The sequence below is a fragment of the Rhinoderma darwinii genome, chromosome 3 (assembly GCF_050947455.1).
Source record: "Rhinoderma darwinii isolate aRhiDar2 chromosome 3, aRhiDar2.hap1, whole genome shotgun sequence".
NCBI classification, from domain to species: Eukaryota; Metazoa; Chordata; class Amphibia; order Anura; family Rhinodermatidae; genus Rhinoderma; species Rhinoderma darwinii.
Genome location: NC_134689.1, coordinates 188,375,720 through 188,401,095, shown reverse-complemented (window position 1 = coordinate 188,401,095; position 25,376 = coordinate 188,375,720).

The window sequence follows — 25,376 nt, the reverse complement described above, 5'->3', positions numbered from 1 at the left end:
GGTGAGAACAGGGACCGGAGGTTTCCTCGAGGGAGCCAAGGACGGGAAGCAGCGTTTCAGGAGGGAGGCATGAAACACGTCGTGTATTCGAAAAGACGGGGGTAATTCCAGTCGGAAGGAGACAGGGTTAAGGACTTCAATGACCTTGTACGGCCCTTTATACCGGGGAGCAAATTTTTTGGACGGGACTTTAAGGCGCAAATTTTTAGAAGACAGCCACACCAGATCCCCGACCACAAACAAGGGGTTAGCAGAACGTGTTCTATCTGCCTGAGTCTTTTGTATGCTCTGGGACGCCTCTAGGTTCTTCTGAACCAACGTGGGCCCAGACTGTGCACAGTTCCCGATGAACGACATCTACCTCGGGATTGTTGGAACCACCAGGTGAAACGGAGGAGAACCGTAGATTAAACCCAAAATTACAGAAAAAGGGGAGACCCCTGATGAGTTACTGACCCGGTTATTAAGGGAAAATTCAGCGAGGGAAATGAAAGAGACCCAATCATATTGACAGTCAGAGATAAAACACCTTAAATATTGTTCTAGAGACTGATTAGTCCTCTCAGTTTGGCCATTAGTTTCAGGATGGAAGGCCAAGGAGAAGGACAGATCAATCTCCAACTTCTTACAGAAGGCTCTCCAAAACAATGAAACAAATTGTACCCCTCTATCAGAAACAATATTGACAGGAACCCCATGGAGACGCAGGATGTGTTTGACAAACAAGGTAGCTAACGTCTTAGCATTGGGTAGTTTCTTGAGGGGCACAAAGTGGCACATCTTACTGAAGCGGTCTACTACAACCAACACCACCGACTTGCCTTGAGATGGAGGCAGATCGGTGATAAAATCCATGGAGATATGGGTCCAAGGTCTCTGGGGAATGGGCAAAGAACATAGTAAGCCCGCTGGTCGGGACCTGGGGGTCTTGGACCTAGCATAAATTTCACAAGCGGCGACGTAGGCCTTAACGTCTTTAGGCAACCCAGGCCACCAATAGTTTCTGGCAATGAGGTGCTTGGTACCCAGGATGCCTGGATGGCCAGATAGTGCAGAGTCATAATTCTCCCTGAGTACCCTTAGCCGGAATTGCAGGGGAACAAACAGTTTGTTTTCAGGAAGGTTCCCGGGAGCTGAATCTTGATCAGCCGCCATTTCGGAGGGCCTGTGATTATGTAATGACGGGGTAGGGAGGAAGACAGGTGAGCCCTAATCTACCCGCCACTCAGTCCCTGCCTACTTGCAACGGCCCATACTAGGCGACGGCGTACAACTGGGCGACGGTCCCTACTCTCACTATGTGCACGACAGACAGACAGACAAGGGTACAAAGAAGCTAAGGAAAAAGGGGCAGATGCCCACGGCAACACCGTGAGCCACAAGAGTAGTGAACGAGCCGAGTGAAACCAAGAGTGTACAAGGTACCAAACGCAGAGCAAGAGAGTAGTCAGTAAAGCCAGGGTCAATATGAAGCAGAGGACAAATAGTACAAGCAGCAGCAGCAGAGCCAGGAAACAAACAGAATCACAGGCAAAGGAGAAGCAGGAAATGAAGGTATAAATAGACAGAGGGCAGGAGCTAGCTCCGTCTGGCCAGGCTGTGATAGGCTCTCCCACTCCTCAGCCTCCCAGCCTGAGTGGTAGAAGAAGGAGTCACTCTATCAGACTTAGGAGCAGGTGCAGACTGACTAACCACTGGCGTCGACACAGAAGCTGTGTCTGGCAGATCCTTTACATTGAGTTTCAGATTTATATGATTTAAGGGGTGTCCAGTCCCTAAAAATTGATGGCCTATCCTCAGGATAGGTCATCAATATTTAATCGGTCAGGGTCAGACTGCCGGGACCCCTGCCAATCATCTATTTTGAAGGGGCCGCATCCCCTTTATATTCTTAAAGCAATAGTCCACATTTTGACAACATGTTTTTAGAGCCAACAATCTGTGCTGACTTATTACTTTATTTAAAGTGGTTGGAGATCAAGTTTTGCTGATACTGAGATCCAAATCTCCTTAATTGTCAGAGCTAAATTACACTCCTCAACATTGAAATTGCAACACCAAGAAGGAAAAGATTTGGAATTGTGGAAATCACAGGATCGATAGACATGTTAGTGATATGCAAATGATTAAAAAAAAGAAACAAAATATTCAAAACATATTGATTTATTCAGTATCGAGTATGAGAGCCACATGCAGAAATACACACACTTACATGCCTTGGCATGCTATCAATGAGGTTATTAATGGTTGTCTAAGGAATTTTATGCCATGCTGAATGCACTTGTGCACGTAAATCATCAAGATAAGCTGCTTGCAGTTCCCTTTGCAATTGACGACCAATGACGTCCCAGATGTGTTCGATGGGAGACACGATGGGAGTAACGCCGAGTTGTTAGTGTACCTGAAATGAAGACTAGAAGGGTCCGGCTACCGTACATTGTGCCACCCCACACCATAATCCCGGAAGTAGGACCGGTGTGACGTTCCCTTGTGAAGGTCTCTTCATGGGGTTGCCCGCGTGGTCTCCAGACTAATCTCTGGCTATCATTGCGTCCGAAACAAAAGCGGGACTCATTGCTGAAAAGGATAGACCTCCATTTCAGCTTCCATTGCCATCTTGCTGTGCACCATGATAGCCTCTGAGAGTGATGGCATGTAATCAATGGAATACCTGTAGCTGGACACCTGGCTCATAGCCCAATGTCATGCAAAAGCCTTTTGGTATTTTGTGTCGACACTGGTTGTCGCCCTAGGCTTGGGATGTGACGTCCAATTTCACTTGCAATACAGAATGAATCCCTAAGTTCCATTCTTCCAGTCAGGTGAACCATCCGTGCAGAGGTTTGCCTCTGCGCACCTCTTTCTGTCATTTCCGTTCGTTGTTGTTCTCCCAACCTCCGGGACACGCAACATTGAACAGTGATGACATCTCGGCCAAGGCGCCCTGCACTACGATCTGCCCGAGTGATAAACCAAAGTCTCTCAGTTCAAGGATTCTGTCCCTCTCAGTTTGCGACAAGTGGTGATAACTGGCACGTCGACTAACAGGAGGCATCGCACAATCCTGATTAGATTTTTAGGGTTTCATGTGGGTAAAAAACTTTGCTTTCAATCTCGCTTTTATGCCTCTCCCACATGCGAAGGATTGGAGCTAGGTGTTTCAAAATGTGATCAATTGCAGATCTTAGTGACACCTACTACTTCCTTGATTTGCATAACCTTATGGCTTGCCCTTCAACAAAGCACAGTACAAAACAACTAAGATTAACAAATTTTAGCAATCTACAGTGAAAATGTAATAACTGTATTAATCTGTGTTATCCCTTATAAGTGTCAAATGGATGAAAAAGAAGAGTAGAATTTAAGCAGTACCTGAAATATTAAACATTTAACCTTGTTTTATTTCAGTATTTTTCTATACTAAAAATAACATTACAAGTGATTTTGAAAAATGTGTAGGTGCACATCTAAAACAGTATGTGAATTTTTTTTTCCCCACCTACATAGATTAACATCTTCTGGTGAATGAGACTTAACTGAACCTGGTGTCTAAAAATAAATGTATATTAACTGTATTTCATTGTATCTTACATGTAGCACTAACACTATAAAATTATTTTGCCGCACAGAATCCCATACTATGTAAAGGGAAGCTCCAGCAAAAACTTGTCCTTCTAAGGCTGGGTTCACACGACCTATTTTTAGGCGTAATGGAGGCGTTTTATGCCTCGAATTACGCCTGAAAACCCGGCTCCAATACGTCGGCAAACATCTGCCCATTCATTTCAATGGGTTTGCCGATGTACTGTGCCGACGACCTGTAATTTTACGTGTCGCTGTCAAAAGACGGCGCGTAAAATAACAGCCTCGTCAAAGAAGTGCAGGACACTTCTTGGGACGTAATTGGAGCCGTTTTTCATTGAATCCAATGAAGAACAGCTCCAAATTACGTCCGTAATGGACGCCCCGCAAAACGCGAGGACGAGCAATTACGTCTGAAATTCAGGAGCTGTTTTCTCCTGAAAACAGCTCCGTAATTTCAGACATAAATGCAGTTATCGTGTGCACATACCCTAACTGAAATGAATAATTACTTGTCCTTGCTATTTTCTATGCAGATGCCTAAATATTTGGAGAAATATGTCGGGGGAACTGGCAGAATTTTCTTTTAGGGCATGTTCAGACGTGGCGGAATTGCTGTTGAATTCCGCTGCGGACGGTCCGCAGTGGAATTCTGAGGCAGCCGTTTTTTTCATTTCTTTCTATACATTTTTAGGAAAGTTAGGGCATGCCCCCACGTGGCGGATTTCCTCCGCAACTGTCCGCATCAATGCCGCACCTAATCCGGGTTGCGGATTACGGCTGCGGATCTGCCCAAAATGTGCAGTAAATTGATGCGGACTAGCTGCTGCGGACTGCAGAAAAAGTGCTTCCCTTCTCTCTATCAGTGCAGGATAGAGAGAAGGGACAGCACTTTCCCTAGTGAAAGTAAACGAATTTCATACTTACCGGCCGTTGTCTTGGTGACGCGTCCCTCTTTCGGCATCCAGCCCTACCTCCCTGGATGATGCGGCAGTCCATGTGACCGCTGCAGCCTGTGATTGGCTGCAGCCGTCACTTAGACTGAAACGTGATCCTGGGAAGCTGGACTGGAGACAGAAGCAGGGAGTTCTCGGTAAGTATGAACTTCTATTTTTTTACAGGTTGCTGTTTATTGGGATCGGTAGTCACTATCCAGGGTGCAGAAACAGTTACTGCCGATCGCTTAACTCTTTCAGCACCCTGGACAGTGACTATTTACTGACGTCTCCTAGCAACACTCCCGTAATTCCGGGAGCCCCATTGACTTCCTCAATCTGGCTGTAGACCTAGAAATACATAGGTCCAGCCAGAATGAAGAAATGTCATGTTAAAAAAGCAAGACGCATCCGCAGCACACATAACATGTGCATGACAGCTGCGGACTTCATTGCGGAATTTAGAATCTCCATTGAAGTCAATGGAGAAATTCCGCCATGAGTCCGCAACCAGTCCGCCACTGCTCCGCAACAGACAGAGCATGCTGCGGACACCAAATTCCGCTACGCAGCCTATGCTCCGCAGCGGAATTTTACGCATCGTCTAAACGAACACTTCTAAATTTAAGTGGAAGTCAATGGAGAAACGGCTCCGCTGCGGATTAACGCTGCGGAGCGTCCGCAGCGGAATTCAAGTGAAATTCCGCCACGTGTGAACCCAGCCTTAGTTCAGACGTTGCAGAAAATAACTGTGCGGAAATCAGGCTGCGGTGCAGAATTTCCCCTCCGCAGCATGCTCTTTCCATTGCGGAGAAGAAGCGGAATTTCACTGCAGATTTCAGCCTTGCAATGCAAAAACTGAAATCTGTGGCAAGTCAGCTGTGATATCTGCAACGTCTGAATTACCTGTCAAATATGCAAATGTTGGTGAAGATTCGCTGCGTAATTGCCCCAAATCTGCACCAACATTTGCAGCGGAAAAATTCTGCCTCGTCTGAACGCGCCCTTAATGCCCTAGAACCTAGGTTTGCAATCTGTGGTACGTGTACCCCAGGTGGCACACACTACACCCCAACAGACAATTAAGTAAAAAAAAAATAATTATATTCAAAAAAGAAAAAAGATTTTCACCTTACCTCTTCTCTGGGTTCCCTCAGCATGACGTGGCTCATACAACGTACTGATGGTGAAAAACGTCATATAATGAGCATATAAGGCCCTGACGCTGCTCAGCATAAGACCTTGTATGAGCCGTGCTGGAATGCTGGAGGGACATGGAGGAGAGAAGAAACGGTGAGTATATATTTATTTTATTTTGTATCCGATGGGGGGAGGATGAATGACCCACAATCGCGGTGGCACATGACCGGACAAAAAATGTGACACATTTATTAAGAGGTATTAGTCTCTTAATAAATGTGTTTCATCTTACTTTAACTTTCTTTCAATTAAGACTGGCGTATGAAACGCCAGTTTTCACAAATTCCCCCCTATGTCTCAAGGCGTTACTCACACAGTGGTATGCTATGCTTTTAATAGACTTAAGGTGCTGGCCAGAAAAACGAGCTTCGATTGGCACTCGTTAGCTCCCTTCCCAAGGACAACGATCGTTAATGTATGGGGCAAACAATCGTTAATCCATCGCTCTTCCCCTTGCAATCGTAAATGATCATTCGTCCCCTTGCAATTGCATCATGTCTGTAGCACATATCCCTGTTTACACAGGGAGATGTGCTGCCAACTAGTGACCAAATTTTTGCCACATAAAATATCCGATCAGCGATGAATGAGAGTTTGCTCGTTCATCGGCTGATAGCTGCTCTGTTTACACCGAGCAGTAGCCAGGAGCAAGCTCATTTGCCCGATCATTGGCCTGTGTAAAAAGGCCTTTAGTGATACTTTGATGTAGGGGGTACTTGGCCTAGAAACATTGAGAAGCACTGTCCTAGAAATATTTATTAGGGTGTGTTCACATCTGCGTTGGGCTTCCTTCATGGGTTCCGTTAGACTTTTCCGAACCCATAAACGGAAAGCCAAACAGAAACCATAGGTTCAGTTTGCTTTACCATTTATTTCAATGGTAGTCCTTCCATTGCAATTGGTTTCCGTTTGTTAACGTTCCACAAGGTTTCCGTTTTTTTAGGGGAAAATAGATTCATTTCTGATAAAAAAAAAGGAAACAAACGGAAACCATTTGCAATGGAAGCACTACTATTGAAATCAATGGTAATGCAAACGGAACCTATGGTTTCCGTTTGGCTTTCCGTACATGGGTTCCTTTGACGGAAAGGTCTAATGGAACCCATGAACGGAAGCCCAACGCTGATGTGAACAAGCCCTAACACAGCAGTCCCAAAACAGAAAGTTCATAACATTAAAGTATGTTCAGTGCCGAACCTTATCAGATATCATTGTGTAACAATAGTGAGCAGCTGGTGGCCTCTCTTACTAGTGCTGCCACACAATTTTTAAGGACTATCAGTCATTGTTCATGCAGCATATCAAACCTGCATCAAAGCCCAACACTTCTTTTATGTGGTTCCCCCACACTTCAAATTAAGATCAATATACATTTCAACCAAACAGATATAAAATGCATGAATACTTTAGAATAAGGTACTACTGCTTATACAGTCTGATTTTGAGTCAACAAAGCTGGAAACAATCAATTATGGCTGTATATGATCCACTGCATCTAAACTAAAGAGTTAGTTATTTTTTGGGAGGTGCTATGGATGTTGGATATACAGATGTAGCAAGCAGCAAGTTATCTTAGTAAAGTTAAAATTTGCTACATCGGTATCTGTTCTTTAAATATTTGCAGTAATAATGCAATAATTGTTTCATGATTTTGTCTAATACTTCAATGTTTAAATAATGGATACTATTCCGTATGACATATTCAATAATAGTGGACATTTAACCCCTTAAAGGGAACCTGTCACCAGCATTTTAGCTATAAAGCCAGCAATACCTGGTGAAAGTGGGTGAAAAATCATTGTCATCTAAGCTATAAATATGTTCTAAGTAAGCTCTGTAGCTTTAGTATTCCGTTTTTCAGTGGTCCCACACCGTATGCAAATGAGCAGAAAAGAGTCAAATCTTCATCTGAAAAGAGTCAGGTTTTCATTCCTCCAGCATCTCAGAGTGGACTCCACCTCCTTCTTTTTGATTGACAGCTCCTTAGCCAGTCAGGGCCTGACAGGTGGTGGCAGTGGGCGTGGTTAAGAAGCTGCATCCCAGAGGGAAAAATAATTACCATAAAAGGCGGGAAAAGTTTAAACGACTATATTTACTGACAGAGGAGGACTTCAGGAAAGAAGAGAACAGGAACGAACTCTGGACAGCAGCGGCCATTGAGGGGTCAGGCGAGTTTAACTGGTAAGATGTTGATGACAGGATCCCTTTAAGGATTTTTTTCATATCTGCTATGTGTCACTTTATGTGGGAATAACTTTGGAATGATTTTATTTTATCAAGCGATTCTGAGATTGTTTTCTCGTGACATATTGTACTTTATGTTAGTGGTAAACTTTGGTCGATACATTCAGTGTTTAGTTGTGAAAAACAACAAAATGTTACAAAATTTGGAAAAAAATTAGCATTTTTATAAATTTAAATGTATCTGCTTGTAAGACAGATAGTAATACTACATAAAATAGTTCCTAGTTCACATATCCCATATATATATATATATATATATATATATATATATATATATATATATATATATATATTCTTTAAGTTAGCATCCTTTTATTTTTCTAGGATGTTACAAGGCTTATAAGGCTGGGTTCACACGACCATGTTACGTCCGTAATGTACGGAACGTATTTCGGCCAGAAGACCCGGACCGAACACAGTGCAGGGAGCCGGGCTCCTAGCATCATAGTTATGTATGATGCTAGGAGTTCCTGCCTCGCTGCAGGACAACTGTCCTGTACTGTAATCATGTTTTCAGTACGGGACAGTAGTTCCACGCAGAGGCAGGGACTCCTAGCGTCGTACATCACTATGATGCTAGGAGCCCGGCTCCCTGCACTGTGTTCGGTCCGGGTCTTCCGGCCGAAATACGTTCCTTACATTACGGACGTAACATGGTCGTGTGAACCCAGCCTAACTTTAGCAGCAATTTCTCACATTTTCAAGAACATTTCAAAAGCCTTTTTCTTATGGACCAGTTCAGTTCTGACGTGGCTTTGAGGGACCGATATATTAGAAATCCCCTATAAATCACCCCATTTTAAAAACTGTACCCCTCAAAGTATTCAAAACAGCATTTAGAAAGTCTCTTAACCCTTTAGGCATTTCACAGAAATTTAAGCAATGTGGTGACCTTTACAAATTATATTTCTTTTGCAAAAAATCTGTTTAATCCATTTTTTTCGGTAAGGGTATGTTCACACAGCTTAGCAAAATACGTCTGAAAATACGGAGATGTTTTCAGGCGTAAACAGCTACTGATTTTCAGACATATTTGTAACTACTCGCGTTTTTGGCGGTGTATTTTACAGAAACGCCCAAATTACATCTGAAAACAGTGCGTGTGAACATACCCTAACACAGAAGGTTTTACCAGAGAAACGCAACTCAATATTTTCTGCCCAGATTCTGCAGTTTTTTTTAAACATCCCACATGTGGCCCTAGTATGCTAATGGACTGAAGCACAGGCCTCAGAAGCAAAGGAGCACCTAGTGGATTTTGGGGCCTCCTTTTTATTAGAATATATTTTAGGCACCATGTCAGGTTTGAAGAGGTCTTGTGGTACCAAAACAGTGGAAACACCACCAAAAATATACCATTTGGCAAATTGCACCCCTCAAGTAATTTATCAGGTGGTATAGTGAGCATTTTTACCCGACAGTTTTTTGGATGCATTTAGTGGAATTAGGCCATTAAAATGAATATCATAATTTTTTCCACTAAAATGTTGAATCTTTCATTTCCACAAGGGATAAAGGAGAAAAAGCTGCACAACATTTGTAAAACGATGTCTCCAGAGTACAGCAATACCCCACATGTGGTGATAAACTACTGTTTGGACACATGGCATGGCTCAGAAAGGCAGCTACTTGGCATGCAGATTTTTGGGCGCCATGTCGTATTTGCAAAACTCCTGCGGGACCAAATCAGTGGAAACCCCCCAAAAGTGACCCCATTTGGGAAACTACACTCATGAAGGCATTTATTGAGGGGTATAATGAGCATTTTGACCGCACAGATTTTTTGCTGAATTTAGTGGCATTATGCCGTGCAATTTAAAATTTACATTTTTTCCGATAAATTGTGGAAATGTACAATTTTTACAAGAAAAAGGAGAAAAAGCACCCCAATATTTGAAAAGCAATTTCTTCAGATTATGGCAATACCCTCACAAACTGATGTTTGGACACATGGCAGGGCTCAGAAAGGCAGGAGTGCTATTTGGCATGCTGATTTTGCTGATTTGGTTTTTTGGTTTCATGTCGCAATTACAAAACCCTGGAGGTACCAGAGCACAGTGGAAGCCCCAAAGAAGTGATTTTTGAAACTACAGCTCTTAAGGCAGGGGTCTCAAGCACGCGGCCCGCGGGCCCCATGCAACCCCTGAGGCTGTCATCTGCGGCCCGCGGGACATAGAGCCACTAGTATAGGCCCTGCTCTGTGAGTCTGTGGAATTCCCTGACATCACTGTCCATATATGGACACGCGATGTCAGGGTCTTCCCCAGAGTGGAGTCCCGGGCAGAGCGCTAGTAAAGGGCTCTGCTCCGGGACTCTGTGGAATCCCCTGACATCGCTGTCCGTATATGGACACGCGATGTCTGGGGCTTCCCCAGAGTGGAGTCCCGGGCAGAGCGCTAGTAAAGGGCTCTGCTCCGGGACTCTATGGAATCCCCTGACATCGCGGTCTATAAATGGACATGCGGTGTCTGGGGCTTCCCCAGAGCCGTAATCCCGGGCAGAGCGCTAGTATAGTCTCTGCTCCGGGACTCTGTGGAATCCCCTGACATCACTGTTCACATATGGACAGCTATGTCTAGGGCTTCCCCAGAGCTAGACAGTGATGTTAGAAGCACAGCTGGATTCCCAGTAGGAGCGCTACTAGCGCTCTGCCCGGGACTCCAGCTACGGGGTTGCCCCTGACTTCTCTGGCCATATATGTATGGACAGTGACGTCAGGGGCTCCTCCAGCAGAGGAATCCCTGGCCAAAGCGTCGGCAATGCTCTGGCTGGGGATTCCACTTCTAGAGGGAGCCCCACTAGAGCTATCTACTGGGGGTGTGTGTGGCACTATCTACAAGGGGTGTGTGTGGCATTATCTGTAGAGGGCAATGTGGCAGAATCTGCAGAGGGCACTGTGGCAGCACCTGCAGAGGGCATTGTGGCAGCATCTGCAGGGGGCACTGTGGCAGCATCTGCAGAGGGCACTGTGGCAGCATCTGCAGAGGGCACTGTGGCAGCATCTACAGAGGGCACTGTGTCAGCATCTACAGAGGGCACTGTGGCAGCATCTACAGAGGGCACTGTGGCAGCATCTACAGAGGGCACTGTGGCAGCATCTACAGAGGGCACTGTGGCAGCATCTACAGAGGGAACAGTGGCAGAATCTACAGAGGGCAATGTGGAATTATGTACAGAGGCCACTGTGCAATTATCTACAGAGGGCACTGTGGCATTATCTACGGGTGTGTGGCAGTATCTACAGGGGACACTGTGGCATTATCTAGGGGTGTGTGGCATTATCTACAGAGGGCACTGTGGCATTATCTACAGAAGGTACTGTGACATTATCTACAGAGGCCACTGAGGCAGTATCTACAGAGGGCACTGTGGCATTATCTAAAAAGGGGCAGCCTAATCTTGACATTTGTGTGTCTGTCAAATGCTGCCAACTGAGCCGCCGGACTGCATTTAGCGACACTTAAACTGGAAAACTGGATTGTTGAACTAAGCACGTGGAGAAATCTCGCAAATTTCCCGTTTAGTTTAAACATAGCGCTATTATTATAGTAATGTAGTATTATTATAGTAATGTAGTGTTATAGTAATGTAGTATTGTTATAGTAATGTAGTATTATAGTATTGTAGTAGTGTTATTATAGTAATGTAGTATTGTAGTAATGTAGTATTATTATAGTAATGTAGTATTATAGTAATGTAGTATTGTATTGTTATAGTAGTGTAGCATTATTATAGTAATGTAGTGTTATAGTAATGTAGTATTATTATAGTAATGTAGTATTGTTATAGTAATGTAGTAATGTTATAGTAATGTAGTATTATAGTATTGTGGTATTATTATAGTAATTTAGTATGTTATAGTAATGTAATGTAGTGTTATTATAGTAGTTCAAATAACTAATTGATTAATAATAATATTGTATTGTATCAAATGTGAAAGTAATGCGGCCTGTCAACTTCACATTTTTTCTATGTGTGGCCCATTTATCCAGCCGAGTTTGATACCCCTGCCTTAAGGCATTTATCATTTGCCTGGACATATGACAGGGCTCAGAAGTAAAGAGCAACATGCGCATTTAAGGCCTATTTTGATTATTTTCACAGCATTGACCTACAATTGAAGTGCCCTGAGGTTAAATAGTAACACAAACGCACAAGTAGTAACCCCTATTTTGGAAACTACACCCCTTAGAGCATTTTAAGGGGTGTAGTGAGCATTTTGACCTTATAGGTTTTTTTCATTGAAAATTAATGCGCAGAGGATTGTTCAAAGTAAAAAACTGTTTGGTGAGTTCTCCCGGGCATGGCGATGCCATATATGTAGACATAAACTGCTGTTTGGACACTCTGTAGGTTTCATAAGGGAGGGAGCGCCATTTGACTTTTGGAGCACAGATATTGCTTGGTAGATGTTCTGTGTGGGTTTTGCTGGTATTTCAGTTTATAATGTGGGGGCATATGTAAACTTTGTGGAGTATATTAGGGTATAATAAGAGGGTCTCATAATGTAGTTATGTAGTTAGGCAGCATTTATCAGTGCGATACTGGCCACACATCTATGGATAATTATAGTTAAAAAAAAGGCAGTTTTTGTTTTTTTAACTTGAAGCTTTTATTGAAAATTTTTTTTAACTTTTTTTTTCCTTTGGCCCACTAGGCGACTTGAAGGCCTGCACCTCTGATCTTTACTCTAATACATTGCACTACCCATGTAGTGCAATGCATTAGAGCTGTCAGTTATTCACTGACAGCAAGCCTATTAGGCCCCACCTCCGGGCAGGGCCTAATGGACTTCCGTACGTGGCAGACCAGTAGGCCATTGTTAGGCCTCTGGTTACCATAGCAACGATCGGCAACCCTGCAATTACATTACGGCGATGACGATCTGCTACAAACCACTAAGATGCTACGATCGCTTTTGATGGCAGCATTTAAGGAGTTAATGGCAGGGATTGGAGCTAGCTCCGTTCCCTGCCATTACAGAAAAGTGTCAGCTGTAACATGCAGTTGACACCCGCAGCTGACGTCACAGGCTCAGCTTCTGAGCCTGCACCATCTTATTTCTGTTTACCGGAAGCCTTTTAGGCCCCGCCTCAGGGTGGGGCCTAATAGGTTTCCGTACTTGGCAGACAGGAGGGCATTGTTAGGCCTCCGGTCTGCCGATCTGCTAGTAAACCCCATAGATGCAGCACTCACTTTTGAGTGCTGCATCTAAAAGATTAGTTGGTCAGATCGGAGGCTACCTTGCAGCAGGGTGTCAGCTATAATATACAGCTGACACCCGCTGTCAACTGAGCCCGGACCATAAACACAATGTACTGTTACATTGTGTTGCCTTAAGTCCTTAACGACAACAACGTAATAGGACGTTGGATGTCGTTAAGGGGCTAAACACTATATACTTATAACTGTATATAACACAGAATGGGAGCTATGAGAAAACTAAATTTTTAGTGGTTACCCACATTAAGTAGAACATAGGCCCTGGGCAGTTCCCCAGACTTGGACTCCCTTTCCCACCACAGCTCTGCTCTGCCTGTAGTGAACAACACCTTTCTGTGTGAGCATTGACAAATGGGTTTTACGATTCCCCTTTTCAAAGGCTATGTCCCTACATACTGACAGTCTCCAACCATCGCTGACAGTATCACACTGTGTAAGGACACAACCTCTTGACAATGGAAATGGTAACACGTATTTGTCTATTTGTCCTAGGCTAAAGAAAGACCTTATGCGGACTACAAGGATTTAGCATAACAGACATTTCAGGGGAGGTGACAGCTCCTCTATAAATCCAGTGACTCACATGTGATGTCCGATGGGAGTCGTTCTCTTTTCTTTTCTTCTCCATCTGACATAGACCATTATGGCGACTTCTCCTGACCACTGCAGAGTTTCCTAAAAAAGACATCTTTGCCCCTCGTTTCTGCAGCCATTTGCAGTCTCTATAGAAACACAAAAATTCAGACACCAAGGCCCAGGCCCATATATTAAAGGGGTTGTCTGGGCACTGACCAGTTTTTCATACTGATGACCTATTTACAGGATAGATCATCAGTATATGATCGGTGCGGGTCCAAAAACCGTACCACACATTGATCAGATGGCTCCATACACTGCATAGCGGCTGTGTTGCAGAACTTCAACTCTGCTTCTATTCATTTGAATAGGAGCAGAGCTGCAGTATTGCAGCACACCCGCTATACTGTGACCACAGCCATCTGCTTCCGGCACAGACATCCGGTGCCCAGAGGCAGCCGGAGCAGCTGATCAATGCGGGGTCTGGGTATCTCCCACCGATCATATATTTCATCAGTATGAAAAAAAGATCCGTGCTTGGACAACCCCTTTTACTCAGACTAATTAATTAGAACCCCAGACTAGACCCCCTAAACAAATACAGACCCCAGAACATACACCCTAAGTTAATACAGACTCTAAACAAAACTCCCTAAATACAGACCTCGAACCAGACCCCCCTAAACTAATAATGACGCCAGACCAGACCCCGTAAACGAATACAGACCCCAGACTAGATCCTCTAAATACAGACCAGGGAAAAAATCACCTAAATACAGAACCAAAAACAGACCCGCTAAATGCAGACCCCTTAAAGGAAAGGTGTCATAAAAAAAAAAATTATTATTATTATATGTGTTTTTAGTTATTTTAATATTAGATTTAATTTATTTATTTTTTTACATTACATTTTTTTTTATTACCACTTTTTTTATGGGGGCTGGCATTTTTTACTGCTGCTGTGTATGTGTCTCTTCACGACACATACACAGATGCAAATCAACAGCTACAGGGCATAGGTGATAGGAAAGGCTCCCATCCCTATCACCTAGGTTTCTGCCATTCTAACTCTGAACTGTGCATGCTCTGTGACATGCGCAGTTCACAGTGACCAGCGTAGAAGCTAGTTTGTGGGGGAAAAGATGGTGCCATCTTGTTGAAGCCCGGCAACATAACAGGTAAGGAGTATGTGCGTGCAGGGGGGGGGGGTGCGTGCAAGGGTGTTTGTGGGGGTGTTTGTGGGGTGGTTTGTGGGGGGGGTACGTGCAGGGTGCTTGTGGTGGGGTTGTGTGGTGGTTTGGGGTGTGTGTGGGAGGGTGTGTGCAGGGTGTTTAGGGGTGCCTGCTGGGTGCTGGTGTGGGGGTGTCTGTGGGTGTCTGTGTGGTGTTTGCGGGGTGTGTCCGGGGGATGTCGTGTCTGTCTGTACTGGCTCTGGGAACATTTTGCGCATTTTACGCACCAAAGAATTGATCCAACGCTTCTTTTTTACGCAATGCATTTTTTTTAAAAACACTCGTGTAAAAAAGAGCGTAGTACATACTAACGGCTCGCTTTCCCATTGATGTAAATGGGAAACCTAATCAAGCGTGTTTTTTTTAAGAATTTTGAGTGCGCTTTTTGCACGTTTTTTGGCGCATAATAAGGACTCCCATCGACTATAACTACATATAACGCATTTACATGCCAAAGAATTGACTCGACACCTCTTTATTTACGCAATGTGTTTTTTAAAAACGCTTGTGTAAAAAAGTGCGTTGTATGTACCAACGGTGCGCTTTCCCATTTATGTAAATTAAAAGCTTAATCAAGCGATTTTATTATGCATTTTTCGGCTCGTCAAATGCGCCAAAAAAGTGTCAAATACAGGCTGTGTGAACCTGTCAAAAGTCATTCACCACAGGGTCTTCCCTCTTGACTTTCATCATTCTTAGCCTTTTGGTGTGTCCTATAGCTTTTGCCAGCTAGCATTGTACAATCTCTTCAAAAAAGAACCTGGACACTGCTTAGCAATTTGAAGACACCTTTTCTTGCTTGTAGCCAAAAATAGGGAGGGGGTGAGTCTCCCTCCCACATTTACAGCAGTTGCAAGTCAGGTTGCTTTGCTTGATTCACCTTGCTTTAATTCTTGTAAGTGCTCCCTCTAATGTCCAAGATAGGAAAACATGTCAAATTATTCTGACATTTTTAATACTTCCGACCGTGCGCTAGAAAAAAAAATGCACAAAAAAACCCTAAAAAATTATAGTAAAAATAAGTAACTTACTTAAAAAAAATGTTTTAATTCGCGACACATTACCTTTAGAATAATCCATCCCCTTATACTTACATAGCTGCTCAGTCTTCTCTCTCGTCTTGCTGCTGTTCTAGGACCTGCGACCAGTGACGTCATGTCATGTGACCTGCAGGTCTCTGAACAGTAACAAGAACTGCAAACATATGCAGTTCTGTCGTGGTTTTTTGTGATACGTGGCAAAAACGCGACAAAACTGCAATGTACTTGTACAACGCCCCTATGATGATCCGCCATTGGTTACCCATGTACCCTGTTGACAGAATATGGACACTGTTTCTCGTGATTCTTATGGCATCTCCGCAAATGAAGGTATATAAGGCTAGTGCTGAAATACAACTTTCGTTGTGCGATTTACTGTTGCATTATGTCACTCATCAAAAATTGTGCTTTGTTGCACATGCGCTTTTCCATGACATTCATCCAACTTTTGTCAAATTCAGTTGCTGAATGATTTTTATTTTCCTCCACAGGAAATAGCAATTGTGCAAGCAACTCCCATTGGCTATGAGTGTGTCTGAAACATGACTTTGAAGTTGCATCAAACTTAAACTTTCAATTGTCACAATGGTGCAGTTGTATTAAGTTGTATATGTAATTCAACTAAATGCATTCCTTCAGGGCTTCAATCACACTTAAGTAATTTAATAGTAACCCCTTAAGGGGGTTTTACACGGGCCAATTATTGGGCAGACAAGTGTTCATAGAACACTTGTTGCCGATAATTGCCCTGTATAAACAGGGAAGCGATCAGTAGATGAACGAGCAAACGCTAGTTTATCGGCTGATCGTATCATATCATTGTCGGCACCACATCTCCCTGTGTAAACAGGGAGACATGCTACCGACATAATAATAATGTATGGGGACGAGCTATCGGAGTAACGACTGCTCGTCCCCGTGCATAGTTCCTGGTGACAGGAGCAAACGAGCTCCGTTCAATGAGCGGTCTCGTTGATCGGCGCTAGTTGCACTGGCCAAAATTGGCTGGTGTAATACGGCCTTTACAGTCCAGTACAAACATCAATATCTGATGAAGATAATAGGTATTGTTTTAGTATGTTAGCCAATCAAATCAATGGTAATACTAAACAAAGACATACGCAACACACAATAGGACCAGTCAACAGCAACCGGTTTGCTTATTGATGGAACAGGTAGCATAAAGATATGTTTGACCCATTTCATAGAGTAAAAAATTAATGGAAAAAACCCCCTATTATTATTTATTTTAACATGCTATTAATTACAGGGTGCTGTAAAATATGAAAAAAGGGTATGAGTACCTATAAATAAAAACAACCTGCACAATAAACATTTGACTAATGAATGGCAGTGTGGTAAAGAAGGAGAGAGGAACTTGTCCGTGAAGGCTTACAATCTACAAGGGAAGGGGAAAAAAGGCAGTGGGTGAGGGTAGAAACTACTCATATCGGCAGTGTGGTAGCAGGAGAGTTATTGTAGGTTGTAAGCTTTTCTGAAGAGGTGGATTTTCAGGTTGCTTTTGAAGTGTTCAATGGTGGGACAGAGTCTGATGTGCTGGGGTAACAAGTTTCAGAGTATGGGGGATGCATAGGAGAAGTCTGGGAGACATTGATGTGAGTAGCAGACAGCAGGCAAGTAGGAGGTCTTGTGAGGATAGGAGATTACGTGTGGGTAGGTATCGGGAACTTATGTCAGACATGTATGCAGAGGACAGGTGATGGGAAGCCTTGCATATCATTGTTAATATTTGAACTAAAATCGCTGGTCAATTGGCAGCCAGTGAAGGTATTTGCAGAGGAAAGGGGCACAGGTGGAATGAGGGGAGAGATAGATTAACTGGGCAGCAGAGTTGTTGGTGGATTGGAGGGGTGCAAAAGTGTTAAATGGAAGGCCACAGAGAATGGTGACTATGAATGAGACTATGTTGCAGTAGTCTAAGTGGGAGATGATGAGGGCTCGTACTAGCATTTTTGTTGACTGAAGGTTACACAAAAAGCGGATTCAAGGTGGAGGGCTTGGATGTGTGGTGTGAAAGACAGAGAGGATTTAAAGGTTACCCCTAGACAGCAGACTTGTCAGACTGGGGAAAGTGTAGAGCTATTAAATGGGTTATACAGTCATAAGAAATTGATGACCTATCCTCAGGATAGGCCATCAACATCTGATCGGTGGGGATCCAGCTCCCGGCACCACTGCCGATCAGCTGCTTTGAAGGGGCCACTGCACTCGTGCGAGCGCTGCTTCATCTTCATTCCTTATCTGATCGTAGTGTATTGGTGGTTCACAGTATTACAGCCTACTTCCATTCACTTCATACTGTATTACCAATCAATTATTGATGGCCATCAATTTCTTATATTCAAGAAAACAGCAGCACCATAAAGATTTCAGCAGCGCGAAAAGGACAACTCTCCAATCATGGGTGGTGCACGCAGCAAAGTATCACAGGTCCAAGGGAAACAATCAATATGAAAATCGAAGAGAAGAACTGCAGCACTCGAGATAATCCAATGAAGTGTATTTCATTTATTCACCAAGCATAAAAACACTTGCAATGTTTCAACCCATGAAATCAAGTATGATGCTTGATAAAGACCCATTCATGGGTTGAAACGTTGCAAGTGTTTTTATGCTTGGTGAATAAATTAAATACACTTCGTTGGATTATCTCAAGTGCTGCAGTTCTTTTCTTCGATTTGGCCATCAATTTCTTATCACTGGACAACCTCTTTAATTGTGATTGATTGTTCCGGTAAGAGATTGAGTGAGGTGAGGGAAAGTTCCCCATTTTCTCCATGATGAGATTTTGAAAGCAGGAGGAGAAGAAGGAGGAGACAACTGCCAGATACTGGAACTCTAGAAATCAAAGTTGTAACATATGGGCCAGAGAGGTCAATTTGAGTGTCATCAGCATAAAAGTGGTACTGGAAGCCATGGGATTCTATGATCTGTCACAGGTCAAAGCTATAGATGGATAGGAGTAAGGGTCCCAGGACAGAGCCTTGAGTGACACCAACAGAGGGAGGGCGAGACAAGAAGGAGGTGTGTGAGTGGGAGGCACTAAATGTTGGGTCGGTGAGATACGAAGAAAACCAGGAGAGGGCCAAGTTTGTGATGCCAAGGGATGAGAGAATTTGTAACAGATGGGAGTGGTCGACTGTGTCGAAGATAGAGGACAGGTCTAAAAGTAGGAGCACATGAGGAATGTCATGAGGCTTTTGCAGTTAACAATTAGTGACTTTAGTTAAGACCGTTTCAGTAGAGTGTTGGGGTCAAAAGCCAGATTGTAGGCAGTCAAAGAGAGAGTTGGATAAGAGGTGGAAGGACAGTTTATTGCAAACAGGAATAGTGAGATGGGTTGATAGGTATTTGCCTATTGATTCGTCAAGTTCTGTTGTGTATAAGTGGCACGACTGAGTTGAAAGCTGTAGTAAATGTTGTGTTATAGAAAAACATAGCAGCTTCTATGTCATGAAGTGAAGATATGGTAGAAGGTGGTAGAAGAGAGTCAGAGAATGTATAAATATCAATGTTTAAGGTTCCTACGAGGGTGTGCTCGTTTTTGGACTGGGAGGAAGTTGGGAAAAAAAAAGGGAAGAGAAAGTAAGTAAATTGTGGTAAGATAGGAGGAGAGGCGAGCTTGAGCGGTTAGATAGGTAACAGAGACGGGTGAAAATAGGGTCTAATAAGCCAAAGGTGGAAGTGATATGAGTTTGGACGCAGCTGAACGGTATGTGTTAATGGAAATGTTGAGTAACCCATAATAATGGTAGGGTATTTAATAGGAAGTTTGATCCCCGTTTGGGGGGAGAGTAGATGCAGACAGAGTGTAATTAAAAAAACGGAGAGAATGGAATTGGAGTTTGGTTGAACAAGCTGTACTCTGATAAGGAAATGCCAACTCCTCCACCATGTTTGTTGCCGGGGTGGTGTGCGTAAATTGAAAGCTGTCATAAGAGAGTGCTGCAATGGAGGCTGTGTCAGAGGGTGTCAGCCTTGTTTTTGTCAGACCCTGGATGGATAGGTTAGGAGAAATGAAGAGATTGTGGATGCAGGAAAGTTTGTTGCATACTGAATGTGTATTTCATAATCCCTTGAGGGACCCACAGACTAGAAAAATGATCAACTCTGGCACAAAATGATTGAATAAAAAAATATATAAATTTTATTACAGATAGACACAACAGAATAAAAAGATGAGTCACACAATGAAAAGGCGTTAATCTATGCAAGACCCAAGAAAGCATGTGTATTAAGCATGCTCATGCGTAAATATCAAGGTACAGGCACATGTGTGAACTGAAGTCCAGGAGGGACAGCCAAACCAAATAAGATTTATAACAAGGTAATTAATGTTAATAGCAATAGTGGTCAAATATAAAGTGCTGAAGAATGCAGGTAGTACAGCCTATAGCCACATACTGATAGACTGTGTGTAAATCAAATGTAAAACTGTGTAGCCCATCAACTGAAGGGCAAAATGACATCAAACCAAAGCGTATAACACAAAGACCTGTTAGAGGTAACATACATACCCAAGGTCATGCTCTTGCACAGAGAGGACACCAACACCCAACGCGCGTTTCGACAAATGCCTTCGTCTGGGGGTGGCAACATCCTGGTGGGACCCCCTCCTATATACTACCTGGCCCATGTTTTCCATGTCGGGAATCCCCAATCCACAGCGGAAGGAGAAAAACGGCGTCAGACAGGGGGTACAAAGATGGCCGCCACTCCACTTCCGTAACCGCGTCATCGGGGAGGGAGGATGTGAGGCAGCGATGTCTGACAGCGCCTCCCACATACAACCCCGAGCAAAGACAGCGGACGAAAGGTGCGTAGGCCACTTCCCCCCCCCGTCAGCGCACCGTCCCTCCGCTGTGACCCGGCGAGTCGGACCGCGGACAACGGAAATCACATATAGAAAAGTGTAAGGACATAAATTAAAGTCACATAAGAAATGTGATAAATAACCAGGAACAGAGACCTAAGGGGGGCATACGTAATACACTGCCTTACTATGTTGAACGCATTTATGTATGTGGGTATATGATGAATTTACAAAATAGCGAATGAGGTGTATAAAACCCTATGAGAAACTGTAGGTGGTGAAAGATGTGCATGTATGAAGACATATATCAGTGTGAAAAAAACATATGTAAGAGGACGGTCCAATAAAAGTAAGTAAATAAATAAGGAACCGATATGTGATTACGAATAAGAAAACAAAACAACACAGAGAATAAAGAATGTAAAGAAACACCTGTTATGAACGGTGTTATGCAGCCAGGCGTAGACAAGAAAAAACGGTGTGCTGAAAAAGAACATACAATGATGCAGTAAGCCATGTGTGCAAAATGTGCACACATGAAGAACCGCATCAATAATGGAAAGTGCGTTTGTCTGTTTGATGTGAACACATCTAAATATAAAAATATTGAATGAAAGTGACAAAAACCATGTGTATTTTGTATATATTGTGAGGGTTTAGCATCAGGAGAGGTTGGTACAGCGGGTTCTTAGTAGTCAGAGACAGGGACACCGTGCATTAAAGTTCATAACCGGGCTTTGCCTGTGTTTTATTCTTGTCAAAGAAACAGCCTCTTGTACAACAAGGCAAAATACAAAATAAATCCTGCTCGTCTGAGCACTAACTAAACAAGATATTATCTAACTATACCAAGTGCCTTCCTACCAGGCACTGGACACAAAGTAACACAGGTCTTTACTCACATAGAATACAGGCTACTCCAGACTTCGTAGTCTCCGGTCTGAGTCACGGGTGAGACTGACACACACTGTGTCTGCACCTTTTTATATACCGGCTGCAGGTGCAGCTAATTGAGCAGCAGCCTTGTCCTACAAACAGAGATGGAATAGGGATTGGGGAACCCACCCTGCTCTTCCCCAAGCCAACTCCAGGCCCTTTTTCCGGCTTTTCCTTAAGCCGAGATTGGAAAGCTAGAGCTTTCTATTGCAAAAAATACTCATTCCCTGGAGCCTAGGATACATATGACAGGATTCTAGTTGAAATGTACCTTCCCTCAATGACTTTACCTGTCACTGTCTCACATACCCTCTTCCTCTGTTCGAGCCCGTGGGATCGGACACATTTAGCTACAAGGCAGTGTGTCCTAGACAAAGCGTCAGCATTGCCCTGCAGTTTTCCTGCTCTGTTTTCCACAGTATATTTGAAGTTCTGCAAAATAAGAAACCACCGCGTGACTCTTGAATTTCTCTCTTTAGCTTGACACATCCACATAAGAGGAGAGTGGTCTGTAACCAACCTAAACCGACGACCCAATAAATAATATCTCAGGGACCCAAGTGCCCACTTAATTGCCAAGCACTCCCGTTCAACTATGCTATAGTTTTTCTCAGCCGGGGTAAGTTTTCTGCTCAAATAGGTCACAGGATGTTTCTCACCACCCACCTCTTGTGACAGAACTGCTCCGAGCCCCACATCAGAAGCATCAATTTGGACAACAAACTCCTTTTTGAAGTCAGGAGTGACTAAGACTGGTTGGTTACACAGGGCCAGTTTCAACTCTTGAAATGTGCTTTCAGCCTTCGTGTCCCACTTGACCATGACAGACTTACTTCCCTTGGTAAGATCTTTCAGGGGCGCTGCTGTGCTGGCAAAGTTAAGAATGAACCTGCGGTAATAACTTACAATTCCTAGAAAAGCTCTGACCTGCTTTTTGGTTGAGGGCTGGGGCCAGTTTTGGATAGCCTCAACTTTGTTGACCTGTGGCTTTATCACCCGTCTCCCAATAATGTACCCCAGATACCGTGCTTCCTCCAAGCCTAAGGAACATTTCTTTGGGTTTGCTGTTAACCCCGCGGCTCTAAGGGAGTTTAGTACTGCTTGTACTTTTGGTAAGTGGCTTTCCCAGTCATCACTAAAGATTATAATGTCGTCCAGATATGCCGAAGCATACCGACGATGGGGTTTGAGGACTATGTCCATTAACCTTTGAAAGGTCGCTGGAGACCCATGTAGCCCAAATGGTAAACAAATATATTGAAACAGACCATCCGGGGTGATGAACGCAGTTTTCTCTTTGGCGCCCTCCGTGAGGGGTACTTGCCAATAGCCTTTGGTTAAATCAAGTGTTGAAAAATACCTTGAATGGCCCAGTCTCTCTATTAACTCGTCAACTCTTGGCATTGGGTATGCGTCAAACTTTAACATCTCATTTAACTTGCGGAAGTCGTTACAGAAACGTAATGACCCATCTGGTTTCGGAATCAATACAATGGGACTTGACCATTCACTTTTTGACTCTTCAATAATCCCAAGGTCTAGCATTTTCTTGACCTCCTCAGATATGGCTTATCTACGAGCTTCAGGGACTCTGTAGGGTTTCAAGTGGACCCGAACCTGAGGTTCGGTCACAATGTCATGTTTTATTACACTAGTCTGTCCTGGCAGTTCTGAAAACACGTCTGTGTTTCTCTGCATAAACTCTTTTGTCTCCTGTTTCTGTGGCTTTGCGAGGGATTCTGACACATACACATCTGGGTTAAGACTATAGGGGGTACTTACTGCCTCGAGGGTCTCTCTTTCTTTCCATGGCTTAATTAAGTTTACATAGTATAACTGCACTGTCTTCCTTTTACCTGGTTGGTAAACTTTATAATTTACATCCCCCACCTTTTCAATTATCTCATACGGCCCTTGCCATCTAGCAAGAAATTTGCTTTCTACGGTTGGCACTAAGACCAACACTCGATCACCAGAGTTAAAATTTCTAACTTTAGCAGTTCGGTTATACACCCTGCTCTGAGCATCCTGAGCTTGCTCCAAGTGTTCCTTAACTATCGGCATGACCGCAGCGATTCGGTCTTGCATCAACGTGACATGCTCAATTACACTCCTATAAGGTGTGGACTCATGCTCCCAGGTTTCCTTGGCTATGTCCAGGAGACCACAGGGTTGTCTGCAGTATACAAGTTCAAAAGGAGAAAACCCTGTGGATGATTGAGGAACTTCACGTACAGCGAATATCAAATAGGGCAGAAGACAGTCCCAATCCTTCCCATCCTTACTAACCACCTTCCTCAACATGCCTTTTAATGTCTTATTGAATCTTTCGACAAGACCATCAGTTTGAGGGTGATATATAGAGGTACGCAGGTGTTTAATTTTCAGCAGTTTACATAATTCCTTGGTGATTTCGGACATAAAGGGAGTTCCCTGATCGGTAAGGATTTCCTTAGGTAAACCAGTACGGGAAAACATGTAAAACAACTCTATTGCAATGGCTTTTGAAGAGGAATTTCGCAAAGGGACTGCCTCAGGGTAGCGTGTGGCATAGTCCAACACCACTAGGATATATTGATGTCCTCTAGAGGATTTGACTAAAGGGCCGACCAGATCCATGGCAATTCTTTCAAAAGGGATCCCAATGATAGGCAAAGGCACCAGCGGACTCCTAAAATGTGGCATAGGAGCCGTTATCTGACACTCCGGGCAGGACTCGCAATACCTCTGAACTTCCGTATATACCCCCGGCCAGAAGAATCGTTGTAAGATACGCTCTCTGGTCTTTTCGCAACCTAGATGTCCACCCAGCACGTGTTTATGAGCCAGGTCCAACACCGTTCTACGATACGTTTGGGTTATCACTAGCTGTTCAACAACCTCCCCACGTACGTTATCTATCCGATACAGCAAATCCTGGTTAACCGCCATGTGTGGAAACACCTTATCAGCCCCTGGATGTTGAGGCACTCCATTTAATACCTTAGTATTTTCCCTGGCTTTTACCAATGTGGGATCGCTAAGTTGAGCAGTCCCAAAATTGTTACGTGATACATTTAACTCTGGTATCTCAGAAATTTCCTCCTGCTCATCTGTTTCACCAGCAAAAACAGCCAGAGGAAATTTATCAGGCTCAGTGGTCATCCCTACTGCTGGCACCTCAGCATCCTCGTTAAAGGGTTCTGGGCTAATCACAGCGCACACATTAATACCATCATTAACATTTACAGTGGAGGTTACATCTTTCTTCCTCCACAAGTCCCAGAACACTGGGAAGTCTCTCCCCAGGATCACACTGTGCATCAGGTACTTGACCACACCCACTTCATGGCAAGCGGTTCCACAGGAAGTCTCTAGAGTGACCAAAGCGGTGGGGTATTCTTTAGTGTCCCCATGAATGCACAGGACCCCTATACTATGTCCACTGAATGTTCCAGGGTCTATCAGGCCGGGGTAACCAGACTCCCAGAATACAGCAAGGCACTCACAGTACACCCTTCCACTTTTACGACACACATTTGTTGTTCAGTCTCGTAAACCGTCTCAGCAGAACAAACAGGACGTGCAAACAAGG